Here is a 27,663-nt window from a genome sequence, read left to right on the forward strand (position 1 = left end):
GGACTTGCCAATGGTCACAGAGTTAATTATGCAGCTGGCAATTTTATCAGTAATGAATCCACAGACATATTCAGGGTGATCAGTGATCCAATGGAACTGGGTCCCTTAAGACCTTTTATTTAAACGATTATATAAGTACACACATGTACAGAGAGGAGAGACCTATAGATACAGATAAGTATATAAAATATATTTCTGGGTGGTAAAAATAGGATCCTGTGTTGTAGCTTTGTTGCTATCATGGTCAGGAAGCCACTGGCTAAATTTGTTTACTTGACAAATATTTATTGAGCTCCAACTGTGTGCAAGTATTATGAAAGTAAAAAAAAATGTATGATTAGACACAGTTTGTGCTGTTTCAAAAAGTTTTACATTGGTAACATAATGGTGCAAAATAATTGAGTAGTCAAACTCATTCCCATTGGATGAATATAAAACATAATCATGAATTTTGAATCAGGAGAGAAGGCCCTATATACTTGTCAGAGACTGGCAATAATCTGGAATGTTCTAGTACCCCAAATCTAAAGCTTGAGCCATTGATTTCAGCTGTTCTAGGCATCTGGACAGGCTTTTCCCCTCAGGATCCACCCTGAATTGACTGCCCTACGTAGCTCAGAAACAGGGCTGTCCAGGCCTTGCTGCTCGGCTCCTGCCCAGTCTCTGAGAGGGTATTTAGGTCAAGGATGAGGGTGGAGCAGGGGAGAAAGCAAAGAACCTGGCTGAGTTGTGGGTCTATTAGCTCCAACACACTACCTAATCTCCCAGTCATTTCGCTCACAGTTATATTTTAGTATATAGCACTGCAGAATGATTTCCTTTGAGATGAACAAAAATTCAGTGGCTAAAACTAATGAATATGATTGGTTCAAGTCATCCGGAGATGGAGAAAAATCACTAATGGTAAGCTTGAGACCAAAGAAGTGATCATATCATCCAGACATTTCTCTCAAAAAGAAGGGAGGCAAGAAAGAACATTTAAGTGCCTACCATGTTTCAGACACTATGAGAGGGGATTTACATATATCATCTTATTTAATTCTAATAAAAACCTTCCAGAGGAGAGATTATCATCTCCTTTTCTTCAGGTAAAGGAACAGAGGCACAGCAAGATTGTGGTTTCAGCATACTCACAAAGGGGAAAGTAATTTGTGACACTCACATACGGATCTAAGTTTGTCCAGTTACAAAGCCTGTGTTCTTTGCCAAAGTTTGCTAAGAGGGAAACTAAGAGGTGAAACCACTCTAAATGCCGTCGGCAATATTTTTAGTGAGTGTCTGCTACATGGTGCTAAATTGTGTGCAGAAGTTTACACAAATACAAACACACACTTTCTGCCACCTTGACATTTAAATATGCTAACACGAACAAACTGACATTGGACCCACCAAAAGAATATTAAATGTAGGAAATTCAAATGACTCTTTTACAAAAAGGTATTTTTTTTTTTTTAGTTATAGAAGACAGTCTACCCGACATTGCAAAGCTTTTGTGCAACTAATGCTTAAAAACATAAACAAACAAACAAAATCCCCAAACTCTTCCAATACCAGAAAAACATGCACAGTCTCCACAAAAATCTAGCACAGTCAATTCCCCAGTCATTGCCAACGGACAGGGATTTTTCCTCAAACAGATTTAAAGGTGAGCACATAGTTTGCGCATAAAGGTTTCATTTTCGGTCCAGGGTTGACATTGTCACTGCCTTTGCTTACCTTGTCTTCGTGAAGTGTGGAAAGGGAAAAAGGTTTGAGTTTTTCTTCCACATGTGAAGGCTTAGCTGTGGGGAAGGGTTGTTTAAATAAAAACACCGAGTTTCCTTCCTAGTGGAAGGCTCAGGCATCGGGAGATCCCCTCCTCCCTGCGTTCCACCATCCACATAAAAACACACACTCCCTTTCAAGCTTCCTCACCTCGTGGCGTGAGGGGTAGAAAAAGAAGGGAAGAAAAGAAAAGCGGGAAAGGGTGTCGAAGAGGAAGAGAGAGGGAGGGATGGGAAGAGTGTCTAAGGAAGTCGTGTCGTTCTCCAGAGTGCTCCAGAAAGTGAAAGTATGCAAGGAGCCAGCTTAGAAGCACGCAGCTCCCAGCTCTCCAGGGATGGCCCTCTCAGAGCATCAGCTCCAGAACGAAAGCTTTCTGTGGCCAGGATGGCGCTGAAAGAAGGAAGACGCTGGACAGGGGTTGGAGAAGGACACTATGGGGCTTTCCAGCCTTTTCTACCTCACATATCAAAACAGTTACTCTTGAAATGCTGTAACTTTCTGGGATATATCCAAATGCAAGAAAAAGGTGCATTCTAAGATGAAATGTGATGTGGGAATTATTTATTATCCATTATCATGCTACAATTATTTATTTATAATTATTATCTATCTACAACACTGCAGTCTTTCACTGCCTCTTGATAATCAAGAGTTGACAGCATCACTTTATTTTATTTTTTAACACATCACTTTACTTGCTTTGTTAAAGAAATAAAGAAGAAAGATTGAGGTGGATAGGAATTGTACTAAAATAATAAGGACACGCGACCGATATCCCCAAATCAACAACAAAAATATCGATGGTGAGGTCTTGAACTCATGGAGGTTTGTCTAATTTTTCCATAATCAGAACCAAAGGTGAAATTTAAGTTGCAATAGGCCCTCAACAGATAGTATTCACGGCTACTGCAGTCAGTCTTTTCTGAGTAAAAGGCCTGGCTGGGATTCCAAAGATTTTTCCCCTGCTGGAAACAGCATTCACAGTAGCTTTCCGGGGGAGCCGCACGAGAGAGGGGAAGGGTGAGAAGGAAGCATTAGCACCAGAAGTCTCTAGTCATCCTCTGCCACCGTGACACGGGTTAGCTGAAGGCCATGGAGAATGACGGATGTGCAGTCGCCTCTTTCTTACACAGACAGCAGAGGGGGGAAACCACACGCTTGTATTTTGCTAATGTAAAAGTCCCAGTGGAAACATTAGCACTCAAAGACATTAATGTGGATTTGGGACACTCCCTGAAGGATTTTGATTCCATTAGAAAAAAAAAAAAAAAAGACGGTGACAGATCTAATCCTGCTTTGATATGTTTAATACCATTTAAAGAGAAACTGCACCCATTTACCTCCTCAGGCCGGGACACCAAGAGTTCAAAAAGTAAAACATCATTTCCCAGGGCAAAGAAAAAAGCTGGGAAAATATTATGTGAAAATTAATTTGGCATGCTTCTTTGAAATTTTAGATTTCTGGGATGAGCAAATGGGTACAGTTTTCTTTTAACTGTTTTTGAACACCATGTGTTGAGAAGAAAACAACAGAATGGCAATTGCTCATCCAAAATGCTAACTTGTGGCATGGCGCAGTCAAGATGGCCTGCCACAGCCAAAAAGCAGGTGTATGCTATGCCTCTCACTTCAGTAGCATGCGCGCCACATGGCCCTGCATTCAGCAACCTCTTGCATTTGCTTTTGGAACCTTTCTGAGGGGGACAGTAAACATGACTCAACAGAACGTCTAGGCTAGGCGGGACTGGCTCCCCCGGCTTTCTGTGAGACAGACTCTCTGAGAAAGAACTGAGGCAAAACTGGAATAATGCTCTCTATTTTGGAATTCTGTGACCTAGCACAAAAGTGCCTGGCTACAGATCATTTTGTGTGACTGAAATTTAGGATCTAATCAGGTTGGAGAGGATGATGAATCAGCTTTTGTGTGGCTGGAGAGGGCCTAGGCAATCAGCTGTTTCATTGGGCTAAGGACACCGTTAATGCAGCTGCTACAGATCATACGCACCTACTGTAAAAGCTTAGAGTAATAAGCCCCTCGCCTCTCAGGCCCATGAATAAGCTCAAAACGGAGGATGTTCACAATTATTTGGCGTGCTGGGATGCCAAGGCTTCCCCAATCTGACGTTATGAATCTGATATTACATTTGCTCCAGGAATTAAAATACTTTTATATAGTCTAGATCTCATTCAACTGTCTAACAGTCCTATGAGGAAGAGGAGGAGACAGAAAAAAAGATTCTCCTTCTGCCCTGAAAGAGGCCTGATAAAGAGCCAAATTAAAACTCATGCTCACTTTTAAGCCTAAAGCAGGTAGCATGTGGAATGAAATCTCAAGCTATCTGTGTTGTAGGGCTTGACAAGGTCTGAAGATAAAGGTGTAGATGGGGCTCAAAATGACTATTTCAACATAAAGACATGGGAAATTACTGCTTTATTCTATGATTTTAACTGATAAATCAATAACCATTTATTAAAAACCTACTGTGCAAAGATATTGTCAGCCAAGAGTAAGGAAGAGTAAGATCTATAAATACTAAATTGGGAAGAAAAACCCTAAAGCTTTACAGATAATAGTTGCATCATATACTCTGCCAGCTGCCTTCTGGGTAGGCATTTATGGAGTTTAGAAAAGACAGTTTGTTGCCAAATACTTATATGCTATTGTTAATTTCATTTATTAAAATGACAATATTCACTATGTATCTTTTATTTCTGATGGTACATTCTAGGTGTTGGAGGATATAGGAACTGTATTTATGAAGCTTACTGTGCAGTGGTGGGAGGAATGACACACACACAAACATTCTCTGGTATAGGACAGTAGTATGTAATCAGTGCCAAATGAGACATATAAATAAGTGCTTTAGCAGTTCAGAAGAAGCGAGACCTCCTGGCTATGGAACAACCCTTTCATATATTTGCTAAAATGGCTCAATGCGCAAACAGGAAGGGATTTGGACCAAGCTTTAAGGCGACCAGCCATCAGTGTGCACGGTGGTTTAGCTAGGCTATGAGGGGAGGGGTGTGTGCCCTATATCCATAACACCTCTCACACTGAGGTGTCCTGTGATTAATGCTGAACTGAAAGAAAGCATGCATGGCTGAAAGAGGAGTCAATATGGATGATGGGCCAGGTCCAGTGGTTCTGCATCAGCCCTAGGTATTATGATGATTATTAATTCTCTGTGGGAAGTTGGCATTAAAATGACATCATTTTCTTCCCATACTATTATGAAAAATTTAGTCTTTTATCCACTCCAGAGTGATGGGAGGTACAATTGAGGGCTCATCCTTCCAAATGAGAGAAACACTTAGCCCATGTAAAATGCCACTGGTACGGGAATTACAATGTCTTTCAGAACAGTAACAAATGAAATCCCCATACTCCCCAAGGAGGATGAGTCAGAACCTGTGCTCCCTGGAAGCAACGACAATGGAGCTGAGGTGCAGTGGACATGTTGGGATCCACGTAAGAAGGCAGGTTACCATCCAGTAGAAAATGGAATTTGGGTGTCCTGGCTTCTAGCGCTAGGTTCCATCTATAGAATCACCTTCTTTTGCAATTTTTATTCCTCTTGGACACTCTAGCCCTTTACATCATGAATAGTGGTATTCTGTAGTTGGTGTGCTTGTGTGTGTGTGTGTGTGTGTGCCTTTTTAAGAGGGAGAATGGCGTTACTGATGTGCTTTTGTAAAGGATTCAAGGTTGTCTGGATCCTCAAAGAATGCAATTGAAAAAAATACTGTTTCTTTGATTCAATGGTGCTTACATTTGGGCAGAGTTTTCTTTTTCCATCCTCAAATACAGTATTTGAGACAATCTGCCCACAATGGAAAGCTTTTAGAGCTTCAAAATGTAGGCGAACCAAATCAGAATTAATCTGTGAAAACGGAGACTCAGGCACATGGAAAAAGTTTAGAAAAAAATCCGGGCAGGAGGCAGTCCCACGGAAAGATGCCTGACATCTCTCCGAATTTAAGGTGAGCTGGAGTAGGACAGGGGAGAAGCGGCCATGGAAAGTTCCAGCTGCCATGTGATCTGCTGTCTCACCTATGCCCATTCAACTTGAGTTTGTGTCATCAAGGGGGCTAGTTGATTTTGTTAAAGTGTGTCCTGTGGTCTGACTGCACGAACCCAGAGGAGGCCAACAAAGGGAAGTCTACTCTATCTGGGGCTAGGGTGAAGTTGCCAATAGCTATTCGCTCAAAAAGGACTGACCAGATCAGTATGCAGGGACATTTACAGCAGAGTTGCCTTTTCGTATCACATGAAAAGCCATGTAGTTTACTGGGAAAAATTAATTAACCAAAAAAAGAAGGCTTGCAAACGATAGAAGCAAAAGGGATAGAAGATACCAGTGACCACCTCTGAACACTAGGTACATGTCCCAACAGTTTTTCTTTATATGTGGATTTCTCTACATATGTTATCTCATTTGATCCTCATACTAATTATGAAAGATTGAAATTTTGCCCATTTTCTATGTGAGGAGCCTAAGGTTCAGAGAGGTTAGGTGAATATCCTCTGGTCACACAGCTAGTAGGGGCTACGCTGGGTTTCAAATCAGAGCGGTAGGACATAAAGCCTGAGCTCTTCTCTGTGCCTTGTGCTTTTCATGGCATGAAATCAGTGTTGGGGGAACTCTGCCCAGCATCTCTGGTTAGCAGAGTGAATCGCTTTTATCATTTGCCAACATGTCATAGAAAAAAACCAAAACAACAAAAAAAATTGAAACTCCTGGCTCTAGGAGATTTCCTATCAACCACCTGAAGTTTGGCTTGGTTACATAGTATTTGAATATCTGACAATCTTATAAAAAGTCTAACAAAAATACAGAATTTTTCATTTATGCTAGATTCTAGTTAGTTAAAAATCTCCTATTCCTACATAACAGTGTGCCTGGGGGTCTCTCTCACTGCCAGAAACTTATCCTGAAAATGCTGAAAAGTCAGAATTTGGGGCCTATATACTGACTAATATTACCAGCTGTGAGTCGGCTTGAACATCAGTAATATGATATTTCCCGCTACAATTTGATTTGGTTGAAATGTGTTTGAAGTTCACCCTTTTATTAACTAGAATTACCACCTCCTGTAACTGGAGGGCCCCTGAGAGCAGGCTGCTAGTGCAATCCAACCTCCCACCCGCCATCAGTGCATTTCCTGGCAACAAATACTATTAAATTGATAACTACAGAAATAGGTCAAAATGTCTTTTCAATAGTTGCTAATGTTCCCCTAATGCTCCATCTCCTCCCTTTGATTCTTCGGCTAACATTTTCTCAAACATCACAGGAGCAACAACTAGTAAAGAGAAATGACTAGGAGATGGGGAAGCTGGCAGCAGTGGATGGAGGAGGTCTTAGGAGTTCCCTGAATAATCAGACAGAAAAGCTAAACTTCCCTAGGGGCCAAGGGCCCCAAACTCAGCTCCCCTGGTGAGCTGGGGGACCTGGAAAAAAAAGCCATGTCCCATCTGAGCCTTAATACCCTCCTCTGCAAAAGAGGAAACTCAAGATGACTGATTATTCAAATTCTCAAGCTGCTCAGAGCTCATAGGAGCCTTGACTTCTCTCAGAACAGTGGGGTTTTAAACTTACTTACTCTACTTTCATAACCATACCTGTTAGGGCCTTGGCTACCCAAGATAGAAACTTGTTTTTACATTTGAAAAAGATACTGTGGCATATTTTTTTGTGAGACAGACCCTCTGCAATCATCCTGGGTTTGATTATTCACTGGGTAAACCTACAGCTTTTTTTTTCTTTTCTCCTCTCTCCCAGGAAGAAAGTTTGCTTTTTAGAGTTCACATCACATTTGTGACCAAAGATAAAGAAATGGGGGGTTGGGTCGGTACAGCTGTCTCAGGACGTGGCTGATTCTATGCAGAGGAGTCTCACTCAGAGGGGACAGCCACCTACTGTAGGCAAGAAGCATAAACCCCCTTGTTAATGAGGTACATTTCAATTTCCAACACTTCTTCTGAGATGCAAACATCCCGTAGGGGGGTTAAGCCATTCATGCCTGGATGCTCTAATCACTTCAACCCCAAGAGGGTTACCTCAGTGTAAAGTAGTTTTGAATTGGAGCTGGGGGAAGGGATAGGGATAATTTTGGAATAGGGGAGGTTGAGGGGAAAATAAAATCAGAGAAACAGAAGGACCCTGGGCCCTGGAGGCAGAGGAAAGAAGGAAGGGAGTGGTCGTGACTGAAAGGGACTCAATTTCTTTAGTACTTTTTCCTTTGGGTCTTGTCAGGAGCTAGTGAACCATTGAGAAATCCCTTGGGAGGCGCCACGGGCTCTGAGTAATGCTTTGGACCCTTCTGCCATGCCGTGGTTGTGCTATCGCTAGACAGGAAGTCAGCACCAATTTGAAGACTTGTAAACTTCAGCTACCTGGTTCAGGCAAATAAAGGTTATTCTAATCTCCTATGATTTAAACTCACAGAGACTGCAGTCTGGCCCCTCTCCATCAGATTCCTCCTGCCTTCCTTCCTTTCATGGGGGAGGGAGGGCAGAGGTGTGGGAGAGCGGGGGAGGGGCCGAGGAAGGGGCGGGCCTTCCTGAGATTGCACGGTGAGCGAGGCTTTGTGTCGGATGAGCCTCTTTCTCTGGACCCTCCCGGCAGCCTTACCCTGTTAAGTGGTTAGAAGTATTTCATAGGTTCAGAATGCTAACTTGCTTGACCATTCAGGTTTCTTCTCCCCGCTCCTAGTTCCTCTGCAATAATTCCTCTTGGTGATGGGTGCTTAGAAACTGGTTTACAGACCGGTCATCTAGAATGTATCTTTTGGGAATGTTGAGGATGGCCTGAGTCATCAAAGGCATATCTGGCTGGGAGTCAGGAGCCTTGCTTTCGTCTGGTTAAGACTTCGCCTTAACAAACTGTCACTGAGGGCAGATCCAGGCACCTCTATGGGGTCTAATCATGACCTTACAATCCTGTCATCCACACTCATTGAGGTTGTTGCAGGGGTGTGAATGTACAAAATTCAGCAAGAATCATTTTCATTAGGTCATATGGAGATTAAAGAGAGGAACTCCCTCCTCCTAACACCATTTTGGGGTAAGAAGGTTGCTGGGAGCTGAAGGCAGAAAGGAAAGGCGAGAAGGATGTGGAACACACAGCCAGCAGCAGCAATGGTGGGAGCCTGAGAGGAACGGGAGCCCAGGGCCAGAGCCAGGAGATGAAATCGTTTTTAGAGTTCACTGATGTGTTTGATCTCATAATGGTTGGTAAGTCCTAGTCTAAAATTACCCAAATGTATATTCTTTTTAATAGCTCAACATATGGTTGAAGCCTATTTTATAAACTTTTCAATAATGGGCAAAGACTTCTCTACGACAACTATTTCTCCCAAGGATTAACCTCTAGCAAAAAAAAAAAAAAAAAAAAAAAATTGTCTGAGACCACTACAGAGTTTCTGATTACAGAACAGGAGCTTCTTGACGATAATCATCTCGAGGTGTTCAGAGGGAGGAAGGAGAGATGAGTTATTCTAAACCATATTGTACGGACAGAAATCTTCAGCGTTTACACAGGCATTAGCTTCTGAGGAATCGAAAAAGAGGATCATTTTCAGTAAGAGAAGATAAGTGACTGATCCCTTCAGTTGGGATGCCAGGAAAAGATAAATTCCAGGCAGGACCGGCCGGCTACAGCGTCTGTGGGGCACAAGGCAATATGAAAATGCGGGGCTCTTTACTTAAAAAATCATTAAAAATTTCAAGACAGCAACGGCAGAACATTAAATCAAACCCAGGGCCCTTTGAAGCACAGGGCTTGGTGTGAATGCATGGGTGGTACAGCTGGGACGTGGCCCTCATTCTAGTGCATTGTTTTCACCAAAGCATTCCAGTCCCATAGTCACCTAAATTGAGAAAGATGCACCACCACTCTCAAAACTCTCAGTTAACCCTGTCTTCTTAGGGTAAGAACGCAAGTGGATTCTGCAGCAACGGTCAGAAAAATCTGGGGTCTGCCAAGATGTCTGATAGATTTCAATTGTGCTGGCTTCTGCTACATTTGTTACAGCCACCAATCCCCACTTCTGTCACAACCTAAAGATGCCCAGGATATCAATGTCTGGGAATTGAAGCATATTTTTTTAAAACACAAATTTCCCTGAAGAAAAAAACCAAAACAAAACAACAAAACAAGCAGAAGTTACTAAAGAAACTGAATTTCCTGGATATAAGTCCTATCCCTGACTTCTTTCTGGCCTTACCTTGAGCAGGTCCTGGGCATGTGCACACAGGCTCAGAAACACAGGTGAATTACCACAATAACTCTTTTCAGTTTGGGGAAAAAATAGAGGAAACAGGAGAACCTGGTCTTAGCCCAGCAGAAACGCACTCGGTTCACTAACAGTTTGCTTGCTCCCTCTCTCTCCTCTTATTATGCTAAGTTAGAGCTATGACTTCACTCTCCATGGAAGCTAAGTTTCTCTTTCCTGGATGCTTGGAATGGACCCGAGAAAAGCTATTAGAGGGTAACGGTCATGTCTAAAAAATCACATTTATTTATCTTCACCTGCTCTTCTCATGTCATTATCATTCCACTGAGGTCTGGATATAGAATGCAGAGATTAAATAGCCCAGATGAACATCAAAAGAATAACAGCAGTACCGAAGAGATGAATGCAGCCTCTTTCCCAGTGATCTTAGGGGCTTTATATATACTGAGCCTGATTCTCCTTGGGACGGACCAGTGGCCTGGGCAGATGCCTAGGATGTTTGTGTAGGTTGATGCTGTCCTCCCCTTACTATATATCTCTGTCCCACTTTCCAAAAAAAAAAAAAAAAAAAAAAGTCTAATATACAGAGCCAGTTCACTCCTGCAGCCAGAATTAAACTCTGATAGTAGATCTTGATTTAGGATTTTTTTTAAGCTATCTATTGGCAAAACTAATCTTTCATTTTGCTTAATAGGTTTGTACTGCCTAGAGTCAGGCCACGAGGGGCCATAAGTCGATGGAAATGTGTTTGAATCTCTATAGTCATGCTTAAATTTCAAGAAGTCTTCCATTCACAGAGCTGATATAGGCTCAGTCATCATTTTCAAGTGTTTTAACAATTGATAATTAGCAGAGGAGGTCTTAAAATTAAAATTAAAAAATGATCCTCACAACAGTTGCATATATAAAATCCTGATTCATTTATTTTTAAATCTTTTTCCCCTGCTGTGAACAGATAGCTATAATATATACATTTATATACGTGTGCACAATCAGCCTTAGCAATACTGCTGTGAAGGAGATTAGGATAGACGGTTTTCTATTTATTTGACAAATACACTATTACATAGACAGGTTAAGTGATCTGTCCTGTAAGGAAGGTAGAGCTGGAAAAAAAACCTGTCACCTCTACTCTCAGGTTAGACCATGCTGGAATTGGGTAGCCATTATTGTTTTTGAGCGAGCTGATCTCAATATTTGGCAAGGCAATTTTCCTGAAGAAAGAATCTACACTTGCTGTTTTTCCCTTGGTACTTTCCTTCACCCTCTCTCTTCCTCCCCTCTGAGATTACTATAAACTATTGATAAATGTGGCTGCTCTAAGTTTATGCTTGCTCTTCATGGGTTCTGATGGATTTTAGCTCTTAAGAGAGCGTAAGAAGAAAAAATCTTCTCTGAAATGTAATGCTGATAAATAATGCTGGAACAGTTGGTTTGAGTTAATGTCACTATAATAGTTGATCCTGGTATAAGTGAGGTCTTGGACTCCCCTTTCATAAGAGCTAGTCTATTGGCTCTGAAGTGACCTAACCCCAACAAGGAGCAAAGGCTTCTCTGAGGCAGAACTCACTCATCAACACCCACCTGCTCTCCTGGGATCTCAGGCAGGGGCCAGTCCTTTCTCCTGCACCTTCCTGTGAACTGCTGCACCTCTCTACTGTACATTAGGGCTACACCCTCTGAGTTCTCAACCTTAGTAGTCTTCCTCTATTTTGGTACATATTTGCATGATGCTTACTGGGATACATTTAATAAAAAATAGGAAAGACTATTTTGGTATTATTTTAATTCTTTATTATCTATTTTGTTAATTATTTGTGTGACTAAAAAAAATCCTCAGTATCTTGCCTAGATTGTCATGCTTCTGGTTATGTTTTCCAATGTTATCTGGTAAATACTTAGGAAATACAATTTTATTTGAATAAATCCTAAACAAAACATAATTGTGAAAGAAAACCAACAGGGAAAACCATATAATACATTTTGAAACTGAGTGTAATAATAGCTACTTAATTCTGAAATATCTGCCAGTCTTACTCCTTTATATTAGAAGGTAAAGTTGCCAACAAATTAGTTACCCATACTAATTTTTTAAAATGAAGGGACAAAATTATACGTTTTTTTTCCCCCTGATGTTAAGAACTGTAACCCCTGCAGCATAATAGCACCTGAGCAGCATCTGCGATGTGAAACTGGCTTCAGTGATTTCTCTTAAAGGAGACTGCACTGCTATTACCGTCAAGAAAGCTGCTTCTGCTTAGGACCCAGACTCCACGAGGAATGTCCCGGTTCCCTACAGAACCCGGCTGGCTGTCATCCCATCAGGTATCCAGTCTGCAGTTGCCACTCAGACTTGCAGAGCGTGTGTTTGGGGACGACACACAGAGGAATACGAAAGGATACAGAGCGCTGTTGTACCAGTACATTTATTGTAAGGAACTAGTTATGCTGCAACTGCTTTGCTCTTTTATATTCTAGGCAACACACTGGTGAGTATAATTCATAATGAACATATTCAACATTTTTTCCATCAGTTCAATACATTATTCATAAATATTAGAGATGGAAAAGACCTAGTAGATTACTGAGTCCAAACCTCCTTTCTGCACTGCCCTTTCCCCTCACTGTTGATGCTAGCTCAAAAACCAAAACCAAACAGATCACACAAGGAAAGCAACAACTTCACAAGTTTTACGAGCAAAAAAGAAAGCGCCGAAGAAGCCTGTACTGAGGGTGGGGAAGTCCGAGGTCTTCCCTTCCTGCTGGTGGAGCTCAGGGAAGACTAAAAGTATGGTGGCTCTTTGCTGTGAAGAGAAGCCATGGGAGAAAAAAGCCAGCTTCTCCTCTTGAGATTCACAGTTCAAGGTAAAGCCCAAGAGGCGATCCCATGTCCTTGGTCAAGGGCTCCCTATCTGTCTCTACAACCTGGTATGGATGCAGGCATTCTTCTCTCCTGTTAGAACTTGAGATACTGATGATAATGATAAACAGCAAAAGAAGAAATGAATAGAGAGTTAAAACTACTAGCAAATGCTCCCTGGGATTATCTGTACTATCAAGATAGGAAAACTTTGCAGATGCTACTGTCTCTCTAGAGGAATAAATGCTTACATTTTAATATTCTCAGCAGCTGGTTCCTGTTGAATGCCATCAGGATGATTCAGCCACCCACCAGGAACACCAGGAACAGCAAGTGCACACGGAGCAATCTGTAAAACTTTCTTCTCTTGATGCCAACACTATTACTCTGGCAAAGTCAGAACTCTTTACTGAATTACCAGTTCTACTGACTATGACCTCGTTCCCCTCACAAATACCAGCTCACTCTCAAATAAATGACTAAGATGCAACATTCTTCCTGATTTGAGCACATCCTGCCGTCAGACTCTCTTCAACCATGGTTTTAATTTTCTCACTATTCACTGTGAGCCCGAAGGGCCAGCAAGATCCATATACACCCTGAGTCTGCCTTGTATGCCTCCTGCCTCCAACCGACCCTGTGCACTGATTGCTATATCTCTACCCTGACATGCCTCAAGTTATTTGATCACTTCCAATTTTTAGAACTTTCCCATTTCCATAGAATGGGGTTGTGTGCCAGGTAAACAAAAATGTGTAGATGAATTGCATTGACCATAGACCTCATTAAGACAGAATTGCCGTGCCATACTCGAGTTGGCTAAAAAAATCCTATACTTGCCCCGGTCTTCAAACAGATCAGATCAGGCACTAAACGGAAGAAATGCCAAAGATGACAGCTAGCTATCAAAAATGTCTCACTGCCTCATTTTCAGGTCCCCAAAGTAAAATCTAAGGACATTCAACACAGATTCAGGTGCTTTCAACAGCCATGAAAATATATGGCTGGAGAGGGAATCTATAAATGTAATGAATACACAATTGGCTTATAACAGATGCAAGTAAAATTAAATTCGATATCTTGACCTGCTCTCCAAAGTGAAAGTTTCTAGTTCAGGCTACAGACAGAGGTATAACAAGCTCATTAATCACATGAACCAGAATTACAAGCTGACACTTCTGGGAATGTTGCAAAGAGCAACCCTAAGTGGCTGGGGGCCTGTGGGGAACCTGAAAAGGGAGGTGGCACTGACAGTCTACAGTGAGCAGTACTGATGCCTTTCATGGTATACACAGGTTGGCCAGGGCTGACTATTCTAAACTTCCAGGAAAGAACTAACGGATTTTTGTAAGGAAGTAATAAGACCTATGAACTTGCATGGAAAGATTCAATATATTCTTATTCAGCTCCTGTTACGTAAAAGTCATTTTGTTTGTTGCTTGAGGAGACACTGAACTCAGTGGAGATCAGTCTGTGAGCTCAAGAGGAATATTGTTGGGAAAGACCTAATGGAAAGGGAATACTAGTAACTGTAGTAGTAACAACGACAACGATACTGAGTGGTGACCATGTGCTAGTCATGGTGCTAACAAGAACTTTATATACTCCATTTCAGGAATTCTTACAATATCCCAGCAAGGCAGTTATCATTTTCCTATTTACAGATGTGGAAAGTGAGGCCTAGTGAACTTAAGGGCATTGCCCCAAATTGTATAGACCTGCTCCTTGCGTTACAAATAAACACACAAATGGCTAATCTAAAGATCAAGTATTGTAGAAATAAAGAAGGCAGAATTTGCTTCTATTTAGGAACACCAGGGGAAAAGGAACAGGGGTGTGGAAATGTGATGTGCACTTAGGAAGCAAGGAGTAGGCCAGTTAAAGTGTGTTTAACCGTGTTGACTCAGCATCCTCTGATTAGAACTCAAATTTTGATAAGACAGATACACTGATCTTTACAGAAAGATTTCTAAGGAGAAGGATGTCTTTCCAAAGGATTTCCTGATTACAATTTCTCAAATTTCTTTCCTTTGCCTTGCCTTGCCTTTCTCTTTCCTTTCCTTTCTTTTCTCTCTTTCTTCTCTTCTCTTTTCTTTTCTTTTTAGAGGGCAGAGGGATGAGGAGAAATGAGATACGAGGTTACCCGGATGGGATATGAGGATGGCATGAGGGGAACAATGTGATCAGCAGAGGATGTCCAGGGAGTGCCGATGTGAGCGCATTTTCTTTCATTGCCCAGAATGCCTTGTCCTTCCCACATGTGTCTGCCCCTGCCCCATCTACAGTAGGGTTATTGGTACAGAAATAGGCACCTTAAGGGCTCTGTTACTTTGCTCTCGTCCTTAATGACTTCTGGAATACCACTCACTTTTTATTTTTATAAATCTGTTTTACCGATCAGGCTTGTAGTAGCTAGAAAACGAGTTCTAGTACAATTTGCCTTTTTTCCTCTTGAGAAAAGTTTGTCCCTTCTCTGTTTAAGTTTTCTTATTACCCAAACAGCATTTCTTATTCTGTTAAACACTCTGCCCCTTTAATGAAAATAAAACATGTGCTTTTCTGAATCTTCTCCACTCTTCTCTATTTAGAACCCCTGGTGCAGAGAATCCAGTGTATAGCACCCCTAGTCAAGATGAATTTGTTTTTTAAGCTTTTAAAAAAATTATGTTTTCCAAATATATAATATTATAAAATCATTATAATATATAAAATACATATTTAAAAAAATTCTACATGGTCCTGCACCAGATGTTCAATATTCCTTCCTGGAGAGTTTGCTAACCCACTCACCCTTATTGAGCTATCTAAGGCTCCTTCAAGCTCTAAGATGCGATGATTATGATTCTTATGATGCTGACATTTGCTCTGTTGACTCTTAAAGCAGAGCTTTTCAACTTCAAACAATAGCATAACAAGTTGCTGTAACAATTACACTTATATGAATCTTTAAGCAGATGTGCACAATAGCTCTTTACAACCATTATCACACTGGACAGCCAAAGCTTAGGAGGTTCTTAAAATTCTATGTGAAAGTGAATTCTGCAGTTGATTAAATCCTATAGGGAAAAGTCTGGCCTTTCTATCTACTTTTAAAATTGATTGACTTTTTTTTTGGGTAGCTGTTAATTTTGCAGCTAGCCACGAGCTTTAAGCATGTCCAGTAACTTTAATCATTAGCCCCTACTCTGTCAGGGCTCCTGTGTCTCGCCCTCCTGACCTTGCCCACTGAGTTCAGTCTTCCTGATGTAATCACACATGCTCCTTTGTAGTAACATTCGTCACACTGCTCATTAGAATTATCATCATTCCTACTGCACCTTAGGTCAACGGCATTAAATGTGCTTATGCAATTTGTTGTCATTTAAATTCTTCAGCCAGGATTTCTTCATCCAGAAGGACAATTTCATTTTATCTGATCAATAAATAACTAGCCAGTCGGATGACTCTGGAAAGGTTGGTAGAAAATCGTTCATTGGAGCAAAATCTTAAGTCTAGAGAGGTTTTTGTGAGCTTGGATGGTGGCATTTTGCTGACCTTGAATCCATAGTTTCAAAATCTGTCAACTTAACTCTTTCAATCTAGTAAAGCAATAAGGATAAAATATGTGTGATTTATATTTATGCGTGTGTTGAACTTAATATATTTGTCAAGAGTCGAGGTATTTTTAAAATATTCAGTCTGTTCCACAGTGACTAATTCACTGACTTTCAGGTATACCTTAAAATATTCTTTTCACTGTGGCTTAAATCTATTTTTTTTTTTTTTAACTAAATATGAAGTGGCAATGTAGTTCACGGTGACATTCTGTACACTCCTTAACTTTTGCTCTTTCTATGGTCAGGGTATGTACAAATAAATAAATCTACAATAGGTTGTCTAGAAATTTTTGTTTGGCTACACTTTGAAAACATAGCTTAAATAGTTGAAAGCTTGGCATCTCATCATGTTTTTATATTATAAGGCTTACAATGCCACCTTATAGAAGATATATTCATTTATTTCCATGTTCAATCAAAAGTGTAGGGTTTCAGGTCTAAGAATGGATTACAGATCACTCTCTCCTGGTTATTTTTGGCTTTAAGTATATTGATCATTTTATCATTTTCTTGTTCTAAACTGCTCTAAACACAGCACAAATGTTATTCTCATCATGCCAGAAATGGGTTTGGAATTGATTTTGAGTTTCCATCAATTTTACTCTTTGCTCTCTGTGAGAAGTTTTTCACTTACTTAAATTCAAAAGGAGAGTTTTGTTGAAAAGATGTCAGAGTACAACATTTAGAGATCCTTAGCTGGACAAGGAAACTCACATTTTCTACTCTACAAAAGAATAAAAATCATTGAATTTATTACCATGGGCTTTATTGAAATTAGTGGAGAATCATTCAGACGAATGCAATTTCAAGGGCTTCTTCCCTCTTTCTCTCCATGTAAGTGTTTGACAAAAGCATGTATCTTCTGAGAAGCTGGCCTGATTGGTCCAGGTTGGCACTGTTTCAGTGTTTGGCCTACGGCGGCTGCTTAGGAATAATTTTGTCTCATCCTCTCTATTTTCCTGGACCGTATCGGACTCAGACACGTGGTATGCAAAGGAAATCCAAGTCCCTTAAAAATGCTATTTCTTTTGGTAATAAAGCGAAGCCCAGTTCTACTTTGGCCAAATGATCTTATCAAGATTTAACAAGAGATATTTAGTAATATCTCCAATCTGGGAGAAGGCATTCCACTAAGAAAGATAATTCATTATATACAGAATACATATATTTTCCCTTCTGGTACCAGGTAGCGACATCACCAAATTTTCTCTATTGGTACTGAGAATAATACATAACACCGACACAAATTTTATGGCAATTATTCATTTCAATTAATTTAAAAAGAAATAAACAAGTAGTTCTTTCCACATTAGAAGAGATACTGGAGATCTATTTTCAGTTATTGCCGAAAATATTTTGGCTTCCCTAACGGCACCTTCCTAACACAGCTGTTGTGCCCTCCTCTGCGCTGTCACAATGCAGAGTTAGTAACATTTCAGCCAGGTTCTCCAGACTAATTGGATGAAACAATTGCATGACAGTATTAAGATTCCTTTGCAGAATTAAATGAGAGGAGATCTGCACAGTTCAGATAGCCTGGAAGATTTGCAAGGAATACAGCCCAAATCCTACATGTTCCATACATTTTTCTACCTTTACAGTAATAATCGGTTGTATAGTAAGTGCTAGGATTTGACGACACACTTAAGAACATCAACAAACATAGGGAGAAATGGAGATTAGGTAAACTTCACTTCCCACCCCGGCCGTCCTTCTCTCCTGTGCTGTTTTCTGTTTCAGAGTGAAATGCTCCATCTCTTTTAAAAAGTGCCAGGAAATCTCTTCTCTAGCAATCTAGACCCTTGATTTTACATGTGTCGTATGACACACCTTGAAAGAGAGAGTGCTACAAACCAGAGTGGGACGATAATTTAAATACAGACTTAGGGGGAAGAGCTCCATCTACTGAATCAGTTAGATCATAGTTTGCACCCTATAGTTATCCCATTCACTACTTTCAACCTCTTAGAGGCTCTGGGGAGAATAGAAAAGTTACAGACTCAAAACCAGCTTTGAGTCTGATGCCATTTTGAATACTTCCCAGATACCCTGAGCCCTTTTCCTGTGCCCTTCCCAATCTCCAACGCTTTCCATGTTTCAATATACAAGAAAAATGGGATGCTCTGCTGTATAAATCATCCCTGGAAAGAGGCAGAAAGCCTTTGGTAATTGAAGGAAAAGCCCCAAGTAGCTGAAGGGAAAACAACGGAAAAGAAATCGCTCTACCTGACCGGTTGGCAGCCCAGGTCAGAAGCAAAGGGAAGAGCAGCCTACTTCCTCCTCCTGCCCTGCATCATTGCTGCGGAAGCCTGCAGCCACCCAGGAGCAGCTCTTCTGGGCTCTCCCCAGCTGCACAGTGTTGTTGTGGCATTGGGAATTTGCTGTGGCTTCGTAAGATTATGGGGATATGCTTCAGCAAGCCAAAAAAGTCACAAACAAAATTCAGGAGAGAAAAAAAAAAAGTACAAAACCAGCTGATCCTACTGGAGAAGCTCTTGGCATTTTCCTGCATATGCCACAATTCTCTTTGGTATTTCCTGGTTCTATGATCAGAAAATTTATCATATCATGTTTATGATTGTTGTTTTTGCGGGATCGCTGGTGGTGAGAGGTGGTACAGTGAGCACAAACAGACAGACCCGGGAGGCCATGGCAAAGATAACTTCCCTTACTGATTTGAAAGCTTTTCAGGAGATCGCAAGGTTAGAAAGTTTCTTCTTCAGAATATTGAAGACATATAGAAATCACATATAGGAAACAAGAGCCATAGCCTTTCTAGACTGGGAAAGTAAAAAAAAAACTTTTTAACACAGTAACAGATATGGAACAAAGCAAATCATATCTGAATCAACCTGAATGGTAACATAGCTGCATAAAATTCAGGACTGTGTAAGACTTATAAAAATACTTTATAAGTTAACATAAATTATTAGAATACAAATAGACATTTATAAGTATATGCATATGTTAAATAATCAGGAGGCAACAGTTAATTGGATTTTTAAGTTACAGAAAAATAATAAATACAGTAAATTAATAAAAGTTTGCATTAATGTTAATCCTCTTTCATGCAAAAATAGAATTAATATAAATGTAAAGTGAAGCTGTGTCTCCATATGTGTGTGTATGTGTATATATATATATATATGTATATCTGCAAAAAGTATTACTGAGTGACGTTGAAAGGTGATATGCAGCAGAGAAACTAAAACTTTGAATTATTTTACATTGGGCATTGAAAATATCAGCATTAACCTGGCAGGTTTTTTTCTTTTTCTTTTTTTTTTTAATACATTTAATTTTCAGGTTCCGTTTTAAATCATGGAAAGAAAAAAAATTACAACAGCCTTGTATACATGCACAATCTGTATTTTGTAAAAATTTTCACTTGCATTTCTTAGAATATTTAGTTTGCTAAAAACGGCTAATTGGCTTTTCCTCAAGCCTCTGCAAGACAAGTTCAGTTCTGAGTCAAGAACTATGAGAAATTTCACCACGAAATGAAATTTGTTTGGGTAGTTAGAAGGCCTGAAAAATGAGATTATCTCCACCATAACTATAACAAACAGCTAATGAATAAATATATTTTGGCAAGAATCGATAAGAATTGCAAAGCCTCAGAGGGTCATCGCAGACTTGAGAAAGGTAAGCAAGTGAGGAAACATCAAACGGAGTTCATGGAGATAAAGCATTCTGAAAGATGGAAAGTATTAACAGTCACTGACAGGAAAGAATATATTCCACAGGGATGGCAACAACAAAATGAAACAAAACAACCCCAAACAACTGGAAATATCTGTCTCCTGGAGCAAAGTAAGACTATTTGTTCAGCAAGAGGAGAACCTACTTCTTTGTCATTCCCTTTGGAAGCCTGTGTTGTTTTTTTTTTTAAAGGTTGCACAAAAGATACATGTGTTCTTTTTCTAGTATTATTATAGGCCCACCTAGATTTAGCTTTCGATTCCAGATGAGATCAGGCATGTTCAGACTAGCACATCTTTGCTCTGTAAGCACAGAGCTGCTATCATTTCACTGGCAAATTCGCAGATCCCCAAATTTATGCACAATAGATACCCTTAAAAATCTGCAAATTTTCTACTTCAGGCAAATACCTCCTTGAGTTCAATTTTTTTCTTATTTTATTCTGCTAGTATTAAGCTGAAAAGTTAAGGCAGGCAACTCCCATAAGAAAGGAAAGTTGAATAGTACTTACCCTAAGTACAATGTGCAAGCCTTAATGGGGAAATCTACTTTTGCTCTATGATTTTTAGAAGGGAGTCCAGGTTTAAACTCAGCTCTCGCCCTTTTCCCTTCTGGAAAACCGAGTAGACTCACTGAAGGTGGCTCTGAGAAAGATCTTACAAATCAGCAGCCTTACCTGTGGCCATTCAGAAGACTGCACTTTGGTGTGTATTTAAAACTATGAATAAAGTCAGATACAGCGCATGCTCAGCAGGCAATTTAGAAATATTTATAACATTGTTGTTTCAAAAACAAATTTCCTCAAACAAAGCAAAACTCACATTTTTTATCCATGCCAAGTTTAACGTTCTGAGACAAAGCTGTTTTGGAGTTTTCCGCTGGGGGAAAAAAGGGCTTCTAAAATTTTTTGTTGAACGAAAAATAGTTCTCTCTTCCCTTTTGGATAGTCTTAAAGAGGTGGAATAAAATTTCCTCTAAGTTTTAACAAAATTCACCTCGGGCTAAGATATGGCGTTAGAAATTTAAGGTCTGTAAAAACTAATTTGGGGAGAGAATAACAAGGAACTGAAATCTATGAGTTTAAAGAATGTAATGGTCATCTGAACCTTCAAGGCAGTCTTGCTTGTTACTATACAAAAAAAAAATCCTGATACAAACAGGACACATTATGTGATGTATAGATAAGTTATGCATTGATAAGAACAAGGCATAGATAGCTATTTGCATACCTGGAAAAGTTATGTTTTTCCTTTGCTAACTAAAACCTGAACTCTTCAAAACAGAAAAAGAAATACATCAAAAATTTAGGAGAAACCCAGTAATAATGTCAGTAGCATTCCTCTGTTCTACAGAGCAAGCAAGGAGAGGAAGGCAATCACGTATCTGCTGGTTAAATTTTGAGTTACACAAAATAAAAAAATTGGATTAAATACGGTGTTTAAAGTACTAACTGCAGCAGGAATGCCTGTGTTACCCCTGGCTAGGAATTTCTTCCTCTCCTCCTCCCTGAGCATCCCTAAGCATTCCATTTTACCATCTATCACCAAACCCTGCACGGCCCACAGATCTCACAGATCTTATTTACATCTCTGACTTCATTCTTAAGTCTCTGAGTGACTTTCAGCCCCCCCCCCCTCTACTTTCCAGGGGTGCTCAGCTGGCCTCACAAAAGCTCCACAGTCACATCTAGCAGTATCTCTGACGCTTTCAAGCTCATCAGAGGTGCCAAAAAAACAAAAAAACAAAAAAAACCCTAACGATTAAAAAAAAAAGTTTATTAAAGTGAAACTAGGAGTGCAGATTTGAAGAAGTTGCTTCTACTGTTATTTCCCTCGCAAGTCAGCACAGGTGTTTCCTAACTTGCACTGCTGTGCATGCTGATGAGGGGGAGGGGTAAATTAAGGTGAGGAGTGGGCCACGGGCCGAGCAACAAGCGTTTGAGGATGGCCCAGCCTCATGTGTTAATGGATGTGTCTAAAAATGGACCCCCCAAAAAGCCTAGAATGAGGTTTCTTTTTGGCAAATGATGAAACCAGGATACTGAAATAATTAAAGCTTTGTCCTTAAATAAAGCATCAGATCAACAGAACAAAAACAAAGATAAAAATTGCACACACATATGCATGCGTACACACTCTCTCTCACACACACAGATACACAAAACTCGCGGGTGAGGGGAGAAGGAAATTAAATAAAAGAAAACAAACAGAGTCCTAACAGGCCATTCTCCGAAAAGGAATCTAAATAAAAAGTCATATGATATCTGATAGTGCAGGACACGTCGCCAAGAACTGGAGCGGATTGCCTACAGGAAGAAAGGGCCAGTGTATTCCAGCTCAAAGACCTTTTCTTTCCTCCTCCTCTATTTTTTTTTCCCTTTTCTCCTCGACTGTGAATGTGTTACTCTCAGGTCAGATGTACGAAGCATCCCAGAATGACAGCTATCACCTTTCACTGCACTCCTGGCGGCACAACTGGCTCATGGGAGCTGCCTGAGTTTGGATCCAGAGGGGCTGGTGCAGCTTTCAGGACCAGCCTCTCCCCGTAGCCCCTCTGTCCCTGTCCTAGACCCCCTTGGTCACATCCAAAATAGACCAAAAAAAAAAAAAAAAAAAAAAAAGCACAAGCGAAAAAAAAAAAAACAAAAAACAAAAACGCAAGCACAACAGTCCACAGCAACAAAAGAGTTCAGAGGAAAAAAAAAATCAGAAACAAGCCCAAAAGGGGAGGGAAAAAAAAAAGCTCTTGCCTTCAACGTAAAACTTTTTAAAGACCGAGTTTCTTTTCTCTTATTTTGTTGACTTTCTTTTTAAAGGTCTTTTTTTCCTCAAGCACTATTAAGAGCATTAAAAATCTCTACAAAAATACAGAAAAGTCTCAAGGCAATATAAGAATTTTCCTGAAGAAAACACATAACTCTAAGAAGTGAGTTACCCTAGAAAAATTTGGATTTGCCAGAAGTTCCCCTAATTCTAACATCTTTCAGCGAGTTCAAGTGCAAACACTGGCCACCTAGCTCTTGTTTTCTCTCCGAGGGTCATTACTGAGACAACACATACACAGTAAGGTTTCCCGAAAAGACTCAGAGTTATCAAGTTACTTCAAACATAAGGTGCTCACACCTCCCAGCCAGAACGGTTTACTGACTAGACATCACTCTCTGCCTTGGTATGTATTACATCCTTAAGAAGCAGTTACATAAATGTATGCTAAAAATATGGAAAAATGTATGTATCTATATTTTCCCTACAGTTTCCCTCCCCAGGGACAGGAATAGGTTATATTTTTAGTGAATGAAGAAAAAAAGAAAAGAAAAGAAAAGAAGTTTCTGAATCTTGAAACAACTGTTGTAGCTGGTTTCCACTTAGTAAAATAGTTACCTGTAGTTAGGTACTGTACATAGTACATATTTAAGGATTTTTGTCTTGCTTGTGAATTCTCCCCCTTGTTCAGTTTTGTGTCTATTAAGTACCTTCAAAAGATTTCCAAATGACAATCAAAATATAAATGCATTAGGAGGAGAACTTTTAGAAAGAAAACAATTTCTTGAGTTTATAATTCAAGAAGGTTAGTATAAAGCTATAATTGTACAGCATATATAAAAGGTGGACTTGTTTACACAATTTGCAGATACAGTTCACATGATTTCTTTCTTCTTTTGTTGAAGCATTAATTTGAAAATGATAAGCATTCTGGAATGTTTGCTACCAACACAAATTCATGATGAAAATATACATGCATAGGCAAAAAATCAAATGGAGAGCACGCAAAGCTACGTGGCAATCCGAATCATAGAGAAATCTCTGTCTAACAGACTATATTTTGCTTGAACTAGTATATCATGGATGGGGCAGTAATCTCTCTGGGGGTTTTATCATTCTCGTCAAAAAATAAAATACAAATATCTGCTCCATTAGTACCTTTTCTTAATAGCTGACAAGTGACACAAGTGGTACCTTTTAAACAGATGGATGCAAAAACTTGTGAGACCGAATGAACTAACATACCCCATCGGTATTTCGGGAACCCAAATCTCATAATTAACTTTTTACCCAAGTGGCAAAAGTAGAAGATGTTCTCACCACTAAACCGATTATTTTATGGAGTCTTGTTCTCTCCTCCACAGGATTTTGGGGACCCAGAATGGGTAAAGAGCTGATAAGAGAGGATGCATCCTGAACAACTTTTATTGTGAGTAGAAAAAAATAGCATAGAGTGAGCATAAGAACAGTTGGATTTAGAAAGATGAAAAGATGAGAAAAGAGCAACATATCCAACTTAATTAGTCTTTTTCCTTTTTATTTTTTGTGTATATCTATTGGGGTGATGGGGAGAAAAGATAACTGGATTTCCTTTGAATGTCTTTGTGTCTTTATAGAGTGAATGTTCTGTTCCTGTCTCTCTCTTTTTAGGCGGAAAAACTAATAAAAATAGAAAAACATATATCAGACATTAAGCTCACCTCCCCCCCCACCCCTTTCCTTTGTAAAGAACTCTTTGTTCTCTAGTGAAAATGCTGAAAAATCCCCGGGCAGCTACTCCCTGAAACAAGTGCAAAACACTTAGAGGCTTTTGGGCTGGCTGGGAGCCAGGAACCCTCCCGCTGTCTGGTTAGAAGAGGAAAAAAAGAAGAGAGAGGGAGAGAGGGGAAGAGAGATGGGGGGGCAGAGAGAGAGAGAGAGAGGAAGAGAGAGAGAGGAAGAGAGAGAGAGGAAGACAGAGAGAGGAAGAGAGAGAGAGAGAAAGAGAGAGAGAGAAATTGGAGCTTCCTTTAATAGACATAGGAAGCAGCGTTTTTTTTTTTTTTCCTTTTCTTTTTTTTCAAAACTGGCGGTCAAGCGTTAAGTAACTCCCGTCTAAATCCACCTGCTAGAAATGAACTTGGGTAACCCCCCAGGGGTGCACAAAGACAGGGAAGACAGTAACATACTCCATACTCTTTCCCACCCCCCGTTGTACTGCTTCCATTCTTTCTGCTCCCATACACAAATGCCCACAGATCTCACGCCACCCCCTTACCCCCCAACAACAAACACAGCGAAATACATGCTCCCTCAGTCTCCTAAAAAAAAAAAAGGCTTTTCCATCTCGGTTGCGACACAGTGATAAGGGGTAGCGAACATCTCATACCTGGTGTGAATGCTAATCAGTCAGGAGTTCTCCTTTTCCCAAGACAGGGAACTGTTTCCTTCCAAATTTATTAGAACCTCCTCCACTGCCTCTTTGAAAAACCTTCTTTGTCACCCTCTCCCAAGTCCCGATACTTCTTTAAAAAAAAAATGGCTTCGGAGCTCCTTCTATTCTTGATATTGATTCTCTCTCTCTCCCCCCACCCCTCCTCCTCTCTCCTGTCTGTGTCTCTTCTGAGTGGTCTATTGATAAGTCCCTGGAGGCACTGGGTCAGCCTGCCCGTAGGAAACCAGACACAATGCACAAATCTCCGAGTGCCATTCTGCCATCAGCAAGCAGACCACGTTTAGGAGAGAGAGAGGGAAAAAAAACAGTAGAGCAAGAGACAGAGAGAGAGAGAGAGAGAGAGAGAGAGAGAGAGAGACCAACCGAGGGAGGGAGAGAGAGAGACCGGGAGAGAGGAAGAGAGGGGGGAGAGAGAGAGAGAGAGTGGGAGAGAGAGAGAGAGGGGGAGAGAGACAGAGGGGGAGAGAGAGACACGGAAGGAGAGAGAGAGTGTGAGAAAAAGACTGATTGGAACAGGAGGGAGGGAGAGAGAGAAAGGGAGAGGGAGAGAGAGCGTGAGAGGGAGAGCGACACTGCCAGTCAGGTTAATCATCCCTACTTTAATTAGCTGTTCGGCTTAGACATAAAACAATTGAATTTGAATGATCTGTCAGCAGGCTCGGCTGAACCAAAGGGGAAAAGCGAATATTACAAAAAGACTGTTGGTGTGTTCTGATAAGCAATACTGCTCGTACTGACAAATCCTCAAAGGGGGAACTATTAAAACTTACAACTAAACAAAAAGTGCAAATACAAATGGCACTAGATAGAGGTCTTTTTAAAAAATGGAGTTTTCTCCCCTAGTTTTATGAACGGTAGATATTTATGTGCAGGTGCCAACATATTAGGGTCTGCGTGTAACGTGTGAAAGTTTATTAACGACGGTCTAGGAGTGTAGCAGACAGATGCTGCAGAGAACAAGACAGGTACAGTCGGATGCCGAGTCTAGATCTTGGAGGGAGATGGATGCTTGAAGAAGAGGCACCGTGGCAAGAGATCAGCACAGACAAAGTCAGTGGGCAGACAGGCAGACAGATTTTAGGCACGGCACGATCTCGTCTAAAAAGGCAAAAGTTCTGATGCAATAATAGGTGCAAAACAATCCATCCATCCTCCTCTCCCGGGAGCACTCCAAGGTACAGTTAAAATGGATTAATCTTTGTGACAAACAGAGCCGGCAAGGCAGACTATGGCAGACACCGAAGGCGATTCGCAGACCCAGAGAATACCAGAGCCGAGAAAAGCCACAGCGATCAATCCCTCCAACGCCCTAGTTTAGCAGATGAGGAAACTGAGGCCCAGAGACTCAGGCTAATAAATCACAAAGGCAACAGCAGTTTCGACACTGGAACCCAGAACCCTGGGATCCACTGTGCTCTTTCCATCATATCAGCTAAACTCCAGCTTTCTTTAAAGACTCTGGTCCAACAGGTATGGAAATCACCCTCATCTCCAGAATAACAAGATTCCTCCATCTATACAGTCAGTGCACAGACCTTCAATTTTTAAAAATGCCTAAATAGAGAAGTGGAAATTCTTTTTTGTTGTTGTTCATTTTGAATTCTCGGGATGGGGATTTAAGTGCTTAATTTCTTCTCAGAGAAAAGCAGAATGTTGCAGAGGCCTGGCCTCTCCCAGGTACATAGCTGGTGCCACGCACCGAGCTAGCGAAGGCCAGCTGATGCATCCACAAAGACCTCTCCCAGAGTCTGCAATTCTCTTTGTGAATATTGCCTGCTACACAACACCGTGTAAAAAGATGTGGTTCTCTCATACTACTCATTTTTAAGATATAGGCACACTGTGGGTGAAAGAGATAGAGTCTTTCAGCTTACAGTGTCATTTTCAGACACTGAGGAGATTTTCTACCTGGAAGATTAGCTATGGACAACTTTTCCTATATATTTCAATTGAAATGAGCTACTAAAATAGAAAGAGGAAACTGTGTTATCTGCCCATGTATTTGATGGTATCTTTTTGGACACACCTGATCATATTCAGTAAGGATCTCCCTCTTGACAGCAAATAATTGAATGTAAATTTTTTTTTTTTTTTTAAGGGAGAAAGAGATGCTTGTGAAGAGAACAGCGCCATCGGATGTTACTGGAGGGACTGTCTCTTGTCCTAAAACAAGAATCATGGTGTGTATATGAAAGCAAAAACTCTCAGTCATGCTTCAGCAACCACGTTGCTACTTAAGGTGAAAGAGGAAAACTGAAAGAGAGGTCAGGCACCTGGGAGTCCACTCAAAGGCAAGGAATCTGAGAG

General features: G+C 40.5%; 1 protein-coding gene across 32 annotated transcripts in view; it reads right to left on the bottom strand.

Annotated features, from left to right (window-relative positions):
- The window catches only part of ZBTB20 (zinc finger and BTB domain containing 20), a 758,837-nt gene that overhangs the window by 108,889 nt on the left and 622,285 nt on the right, over positions 1-27,663 (bottom strand). The window contains exon 1 of one of the 32 annotated variants that reach the window (XM_014563725.2): positions 25,291-25,677. The exons of 30 other annotated variants lie outside the window; for them this stretch is intronic. The gene's annotated coding sequence lies outside the window, so the exon portion shown is untranslated. Of the gene's footprint in view, positions 1-18,684; positions 18,977-25,290; positions 25,678-27,663 lie in introns of those variants that run through there. One more of the 32 variants, XM_032479623.1, reaches the window with a different exon arrangement.

This window comes from Camelus ferus, chromosome 1 (assembly GCF_009834535.1).
Source record: "Camelus ferus isolate YT-003-E chromosome 1, BCGSAC_Cfer_1.0, whole genome shotgun sequence".
NCBI lineage: Eukaryota > Metazoa > Chordata > Mammalia > Artiodactyla > Camelidae > Camelus > Camelus ferus.